Source organism: Hippocampus comes, unplaced genomic scaffold (genome assembly GCF_001891065.2).
Source record: "Hippocampus comes isolate QL1 unplaced genomic scaffold, H_comes_QL1_v1.1 scaffold91, whole genome shotgun sequence".
Lineage (NCBI taxonomy): Eukaryota > Metazoa > Chordata > Actinopteri > Syngnathiformes > Syngnathidae > Hippocampus > Hippocampus comes.
In genome coordinates, this window is record NW_017805034.1 from 496,695 (window position 1) to 505,098 (window position 8,404).

General features: G+C 41.8%; 1 protein-coding gene across 5 annotated transcripts in view; it reads left to right on the forward strand.

Moving 5' to 3' along the window:
- The first annotated feature begins 3,466 nt into the window (after positions 1-3,466).
- trps1 (trichorhinophalangeal syndrome I) overlaps positions 3,467-8,404 on the forward strand; it is an 83,687-nt gene continuing 78,749 nt past the window's right edge. For 3 of the 5 annotated variants that reach the window (XM_019863566.1, XM_019863561.1, XM_019863562.1), the window contains exon 1: positions 3,467-4,583. The gene's annotated coding sequence lies outside the window, so the exon portion shown is untranslated. The remainder of the gene's footprint in view (positions 4,584-8,404) is intronic. The other 2 variants (XM_019863563.1, XM_019863568.1) reach the window with 2 other exon arrangements.

Genomic DNA, 8,404 nt, shown 5'->3' on the forward strand with positions numbered 1-8,404 from the left:
GCGTCAAACTCAAGGCCCGGGGGCCAGATCTGGCCCGTCACATCATTTTTTGTGGCCCGCGGAAGCAAATCAAGCATGTCAACCTGCATGATGCTTGAGAAAATCTCGACTAAAATTTAAAAATGTCATATGTAATAAGTCAGAGACAAATTGAAAGCATTTTCTTGTAACCAAACATCTCATTACAGTAACTTAAACAATAGTTGAGTCAACCGTTCTTCTTAACTTTTGTTGTTGTTTCAGTCATAACGGCCCTCCGAGGGAAACGGTCACTAAAATGTGGCCCACGACAAAAATTAGTTTGACACCCCTGATTTAGACCTTTGCAACTGTTTTTTTTTTTTTTTTTAAATACCGACAGCGTTTGCTGTCGGTATTTAAAAGAAAGAAAAAAAAGAAAGCGAAAAGACTTGGGTGGTGTCTCATTGTGTGCTGCGCCACTCCTGCGTCTGAAAATTTGAGCAATTAAAGATAAAACAAACAAGCACACCTTAGAATACCGCAAAGAACACGAGTCTATTCATATATTCCGTCCACATCCTGGTGTTTTCCACTGCTTGAGCTACCTTAAATTAAAAAAAAGGTTGTGTTTTGGATGACCATTTCAAATACATTTGTGCCATTTTAACAATCTGTCTTCATTGTAGTTGTTTTGCAGTATTTATTTAATTTTTTTATTCTTATTGGAGGTGTCCACAATGAATAGGCCAGTTGATGGTGCAGTGTGAAAAGGCCTTAAGTCTTCCGACTTGACCTCTCTCTCTCTCTCTCTCTCTCTCTCTCTCTCTCTCTCTCTCTCTCTCTCTCTCTCTCTCTCTCGTCCTCTCTCTCTATATATTTTATTTTACCTTGTCGTCTTCCGCAGAAGTTGAACAAGTAGTGAGCCTATTTTTGACAATGTAACGAGCAGCAACAATGGACACCCGGTTTCAAATGGAGTGAGTAAAATTAAAAAGTCGTCAGAGAAATAAACACTCAAGTACAGGCACGTGATAAATTTACTTTAACGCATTGGCAAAATATTTGTACTTTCTGACTTTTTACCCCCAGGAGTCAGACAATAGTTTTCAAGTTGTAGAGCGAATTGGGGGATAGCGTACCAACTTGCCATTTTAGAGAGACTGTGCACATAATTTCAATTAAAAAAAAACATTTTAAAAAAAGAGTTCAAACGAACCACTTGTCAGATGCCTTTTCCTCCGTCGTCCATCCGAAGCGATTGCCCGCGAGGCACGGCCTTTTTTCGTCGCCACAAAAAAAAAAAAAAAAAAATGCATTTGCAAAATGTCCCGAAAAATCTGACGATGGAAAGTTAACGTTTCTATTCAAGTCCCATTAGAAAGACATATGATTGAAGAGCCGGTATTGATAGAGTTCTAACAGTGTTATCTTATCGTCCAGCCGTTTATCTTTGCTCAAATCCATTCAGCGTTGAATATTTTCATCACGCCGGCCCATTTGCCCCATGGTTATGTGCTTAGCGATACCAGATAAGAGTTATTAATATGTATGCCGTCTGCTCTCTGGTCGGCGTTTGAGGGGAAACCGTGTTTGGCTCCAATTATACACACTTTTACCAAGTTAGATTGCCCGGGGTTGAGATTTCAGGGGTGAGATTATCCCGTTGCATCTTTATATGCGTTCATACATCGCGTTGTGATGACACAATTTGCATGTGGCTTTGTTTAATATTTTTCCGATATTTTACGAGATTAACCTCTTTGGTAAATACCAAGCCTCTCTCAAACTTAATCCAAATAATCCCAAATCAGTCTGCAGCGTCTTGACATCAAGTTGGGTCAAATTAGCGGTGAGGTGTCACTGCAAGTGAAATTAGCTGTGTCATTCTTGGTTTTCGTAGCAGTTTTATTCCATCCATCCATTTTATGATCCGCTTTATCCTCACAAGGGTGGCGGGCGGGTGCTGGAGCCTATCCCAGCAGTCTTCGGGCAGTAAGCGGGGGACACCCTGAACCGGTTGCCAGCCAATCGCATGGCACACAGAGATGAACAACCATCCGCGCTCACACTCACACCTAGCGACAATTTAGAGTGTTCAATAAGCCTGCCATGCAGGTTTTGGCAATGTGGGCGGAGACCAGAGTACCCAGAGAAAACCCGCGCAGGCCCGGGAAGAATAATGCAAACTCTACACAGGAAGGCCGGAGCTGGAATTGAACCCGGTACCTCTGCACTGTGAGGTCGACACACTAACCACTGGAAACGGGTTGCCCAGCAGTTTTATTATCGAGCTTAATTTGAGTTATCACTGAGTTTGTGTCTGTGCCTGAGAGTCCGTCTTTCTTGTATTAGCCTTCGAGGGATCTATCATGAGTTGTATGTCTCTGTAAGAGTCACTCTTTGAAGTAGTGGTAGTTTAGTTTGACTTGTCTTGATGTGTTTGTTATCAGTGGGTGTCTTTAGGAGTCAGTCTTCAGAGTAGAAGTGACAGTCAGCACAGTAACAATTACTATGTTGTGTGTGGCTGTCGGTCTTTGTTGCATCAGCCCATAAGTGATTCTGGATGAGTTTTTACCGAGTGTGTGTCACTTTAAGAGCCAGTCTTGATTTTCGTGGGTTTTGAAGTGGTTTCATTTGAGTTGTATCACTGAGTTTTGTCTTTTAAGAGGCAGTATTTCACTTAGCCTTGAAGTGATTTAGTCTGCACATGAACAAAAAGTTTGTCATGGGTGCCTGGCACTGCAGGAGTCACTATTTAATGTATTGGCCTTGAAGATGATTTAGTCTGAACTTTACTGTAACGTCAGTTTATCACGAGTGTGTCTCTTTAAGTGCCAGCCTTTTAGTTTGTCGCTTTGTTTGAGCTGAATTTGTTACCAGTACTTCTCTTTGAAGAATCTTTAGATAAATATATCACATGTCTGATGTTTTTATTTTTTTTTGTTTGTTTCATTATATGGCCAGATGTTGCCTTGTCCGATTTCGTGAATGAAATGGAGATACTGAGAAAATGGCATCACTCCTCCTGCTATTCATTCATTTTTGGCATCATTCATTCATAATCTGGCCGCACATCAATTATTCTCTCAGGCGTCGTCGATGCCAGGTTGGCATTGCAAATGACAATCTGTTCTCAATTGCTTTACCTAAATGGATAAATGAATGAAAAAAATAAAGGAGGTGCCGGAGTTCCTTTGCGTTGGATTTGAGATCAGCAAGGTTAACCTCACCTCGATTACGAGGGTGAGAAATACCAGCACGTTGGAAGTCAGACAAGTTTGGGCACCTCACACTCAGAGTATGTCCTATAAGTATCATATGAACAGAATATGATTCTCAGTCGAAAGTGTGTGTTGCAATCAGATGAAAAGTTGATGCAGTTCATTGAGGGAATGTGGGTTGTCATTGTAGTTCCATTTGAGGTGAATGTGTCAGTGCGTGCCACTTAAAATCACTTGAATGAATTACAGTACATTGAAAAAAAAAGTCTGTTGGATCATGACTTTTGCACAAAATAAAATCAAAAGTCATGTTGGTGGTAACATGATTTGAATGCGTGCAACCCATGTCCGTACTTGGTCTTTTTTTTAATGTAACCCTCAAGTGATTTTGCTTGTTTGTGCCTTTTCATCTTTTCGTTGTCCAATACAGTCGCGGATGTGGGCAAGTTTGTCCCACAAGGCTGTGCGTATCCCTTTAAGAGTCCTTCGGATGGCTCCTTGTTGATATTAATAGAGCTGCAGCTGTGTCTTCCTCTTGTGACGTCACGCCTCCGGCGAAAACGGCAGAGATGTCCTGTCACAGCAAAAGCGACAACACCGCCACACCGAACTAAAAATAACAAAAACAAAAACAACAACAAACCGGGAACTGCTTCTCTTTTGTCGGGCCGAGTGACACAGGATACCGAATGTGAGCCCCCAACTAACCCGCTTGGCGTGTTCTACTTTCAAAAAAAAAAAAAAACAACAACTCTTTATTTTAAAAAAATGAAAGAAAAGAAAAAAACAAACTCAGAGAGACACACAGCACGCCATCATCAAACAACATCAAAAACTACAAAGAAAGAGACGAAGCAGCCTGTTTTTGTGGTGCCTTTGGCTAGCCCCCCGGAGCTAGCTCCATCTTTAGCACGGAGCTAAAAAGAAGCTAATGTTCTTGTTCTGCAGATCAACAGGTAAGAAACACACTTAAGACTGTCAGAGTGGCGTCAAAAAAAGCAAGCAAAGCAAAGAAGGCGAATGGTAAGCTCGGAGTGCAGCCGTCGAAAAGCCGGTCCGGACCGGGACAAGTCTTGATGTGTTCGCTGCTTTTACGACAACGCGCGGCCGCTTGGCGACTTATGTAACTAACGGCGAGCTGCTGGATGAGGGAGGGAAGTAAAAAGAGAGGAGGAGAAGGAGGAGGAGGGAGGCAGGAAAGCTTTGAATTCACATGGCAGCTCACATTTTCGCTCGGGACAGCAATACAAAGTGCGCGAGCGAAGGGGGCTTCTGGTTCGGGAGGAGGGGGTACGATTCGGGCTGCTACCGCTTGGCCGCCAAAGTGAGCCGGGGAGCCCGCGGCGAGACCAGACGAGACACGGCGGTCGGACAGACGCGGTTGCGGTCGCCTCACAAGTAGTAGGTTGTTTTGTTGTCTGTCTTCTGTTTTAACAGAGTTGTTGGCATTGATTTTCTGCCCAGTGTGCTCGTTGTTTACTTTGCTTTCATTGATAAGTTTTTTTGTGAGGGTAAAGTGTTGGAAATGGTGCTTTCATGGATCAAAGCACTTGTTTTGCACCTCTTTCATTGTTGGGTCTGGGGGTGGGGTGGGGTGGGGGGCATGGACCATGATTGTTGCACCCCCTTTTTTCCCCCTTATCAGCTTTGAAAGTGAAACTCATCATGGCCTAATGTTTGTTGCAACTTTGCATGATGGATGCCCAAAAGCCTTTTATTTGCAATCAACTTTGCTCACCCCCCCCCCCCAAATCAAATGCCACCTTCACGAACCTAACCCCCCCTTCCTACTTCATTCCTCCCCTGTTGTAAGAAAGTGTGATGTTCCTTTGAGATAAGGGAGCCCGGGGTAGGCATGACAACTCTGTGGGGAGAGCAGAGTATGCGAGGCCAGCACAATGAGGCACACACTGCGAGCAAGGCTTTTTTAACACAGTCCTTCCACAGTTCTCCAGTCACCGCTTCACCCCTTTTTTTTTTTCCCAAAAAAGAAAAACAGAATTGCTCATGTGCGCCCACTTTTATGCATCATAACCTTAACCTTCAGGAGTTGATTCAAAGCTTACCCTACCTCATTGTAACCCTGGAGCAAAGCAGTAGATTGGCTTTAAAACGTATCATCACTGTGCCAGTAAAACATATGTTCAACAGTTTTTTTTGTTTGTATACGAAATGTGAAGGAAAAAAAAAACAATATGGTTGTTTTCTTGTTTGTTTTCAGTGAACAACGATGATACACATCTTTAACCAATCATTGTGGAGTTAGAAAAAAAAAAGACCAACGTTTCGGCATCTTAGACCCTAATACATCGCCATCAGTCATGTCAATCCTGCAAAATTTGGAGTAGCACAACAAACCATGTAATATGTGTACGTTTTTAGAATTTCAGGAATTTCAAAATTCCATTTTTTTTTCTTCATTTCATAGCAACGATACACATCTGCAGGTTCACCCTGTAGAGTTAAAAAGTGTTCAAGGAAAGGAAAGAAAAAAAACAGAAGAAAACTACTCGCCAATGAAAAGCATGTATTTCCTCAATTTGAGCTTCCGGTTCTCATCCAAAATGCAATAGAAGCCCATTTTTGCTGATTTTAATGGGCAGTGATGATACCCCGTGTGGGTTAAGCTTGTGGAGTCGAGAAAAAGTTTCCAACTACATTTCAACAATGTGCACCGGGGAAAAAAAATGCACACTAAAAAAAAAACATACTATCCAAAGCAAAGTGTTTATTTCCACATTCTGTGTTTATAGTTATGATCTGAAGCAACCGTCGGTTGACCCTGTGGAGCTGTAAAAAGTTAGTTGTAGTGTCTGACGGAAAAAAAAGTATGTTTCAGCCACATTTTATATGCCTTTTGTTTTATACAAAACAAAATAAGTCATTGTTTTGTTTTATTTTACCCTCTCTCCATTGGACAGCGACAAAAATGCATCTGTTGGTTAACCCTGTAAAGGAATTCAGGAAGATTGCTCTGGAAAATGATAGCGTGTAATGAAAAGTGTCGACTTGCCTCAGTTTGTCTGCTTTTAGTGTTGATCTGACGCCCAAAGAAAAGCTTGTCTTGGTTGCTGTGGGTTAACGTTGTCATGTTGAGAAAAAGTGATCAAGTGTGTTTCAGCATCTTGAATCCTTAAAACTCTTACCCGAATGTCCAATGAAAATCACAGGTCTCCACATGTTGTGGGTTTCTTTTGTACATCGTCCGAAAAGCCACAGAAAGTCATTTGTTTAGCCTTCCCGGCTTACCTCGTGCAAGTGAAACATTTTCAACCACGTTTCAATACCTATTAAGTCTCCGTAATTATTACTCAAAGCCACGGCTTTCAAATATGCCTGAATTCAAGATAAGTCAACTTTGCTAGTTTTTTCTGTTTAAACTTGTGGAGTTGTAGGAAGTTTGGTTGAGTAACCTACATTTTGAAAAATAAGCACGAAAACTCATGTGTCCAATGAAACGCCCAGAAGTCCATGTTCTGTGCGTTTTCTGCGATTTAAAAAAACAAAAAAAAAACAAAAAAAAAACATTTTTTTGTGCGGGGTATCTAAAATGTAAAAAATAAATCCAGTTGTTTTTCTTTGGACAGTGATGATGCGCACCTTTTGGAGTTGGGGAAAAAAGTAGTGACTTAAATGAAGGTAAATTAGTTCTAAAAACCGTCGTGTCTCATGAAAAGGAAGTATGCCCACATTTTGAGTTTTCTGTTTTGTGTCCCAAACTGGCAGAAAATAAGTAGGCCTTGTTTGTCTTTTCATTTGACGGCGACAATAAAGATCCCCTGGCGGGGTGAAAAAAATGTTTCAGGTGTAAGCATTTTTTTTTTAAAGTTGAGTTTAATCATGGAAAATGAGCATTAAATCCTTGGTGTCCAATGTAAAGCACGTAACTTAAAATCGTTTTCTGCTCTCTTTGATTCTCAGCTATTTTCTACATGTTTATCTTATAAATTGTGGCTGTATCTCCAAATTTTGCAAGATTTTGTCCATCAAGACAAAATATTGTGACTTAATTGATTATATTCCCCCCCAAATATCTGCAACCAGATTGACGTAGTCACAGCTCCTCAGGGCTCAGTGTTCAGCCAACTTTTTTTTTTAACGGACTTTGTCCTGTACCCTAACCTTCTCACACGTTTCACAGCGTCCCGTTAAAAATCCACCACACCGAAAGTATCTCTATAATAATGTCAAATATTGCTCCTTTTCCGTCCAGGCACTGGATGTTATTGTCTCACGGCCTTGTTCGAAGCCACTATTAAACCTCAAACCAGTTGATGACCTCTTAAATAGAACGTCTGCTTATAAAACGCTTTCCCGTATGTGTGTGTGGGAGAGAACACAGCACTTTTGTGTGTGTTTGAGTGTGTGTGTGTGTTTGCGCGCGCTCGCATTATGGAGACAACCACGGATTACTCATATGGCTGCAAGATGTGAAGCCTCTGCGGTGCAACTGGGCCGAGGAGAAAGTTTTCTGGTCGCGTGGGAGAAAAGTGCGAGGGCCTCGGACACGGGAGTGAGTAGGGGAAAGTCGCAAGCGCTTGGAATGCATCTCGCCATCATTTTATTGACGGTTTGACGCGCTGTACGACACGGAGGAACAACTGTAGTGATTTTGCGGGCTGCCGCGCGTTTGTCTTTTGGTCGCTTCCGAGCAGCTCGGCGTTACGGGGGGAGGACGATGGGGAGCGCAAGTAGACATTACTCCTGGCCCGTTCAACTTTTGAGGCTGGATGGCGGTGGCCACGATCTCGTGGAGCTTCATGATGCACGACACTAGGTAATTCGCATCTGACGATATGAGTTTAAACAAGTTTGTCATTTATGTAGAGATTGTTTGGAACTTTCCAACAGGGCTTTGCTAACTTTTTCGGTTCAAGAATGACATTTAAAAATTCCTCCCAGGGACCACATATTGCAATATTGCATATAAACAAACGGTAAATGGGGTTAATTCGAACATACACGAGACATAAAGCCACAGGCGGAGATTTTTTTTTTTTTTTTTCTGTGGTGCTGCTTAATCAAATGGCTTTGAATGAATTTGACTGATCAGTTTCACTGATTTGATGTTTATATCCGTGTAGGTATTTTGTGCGTTATGTGGAGGTGTGTGACGTACATATCGGATTGCACTTCTTGATGAATAGTTTAATTGTGAAAGCTCGTAACTATCGGCATTCAGGGTGTTTTAGTGTGTGTGGGGTTTTTTTTTTTTTTTTTTT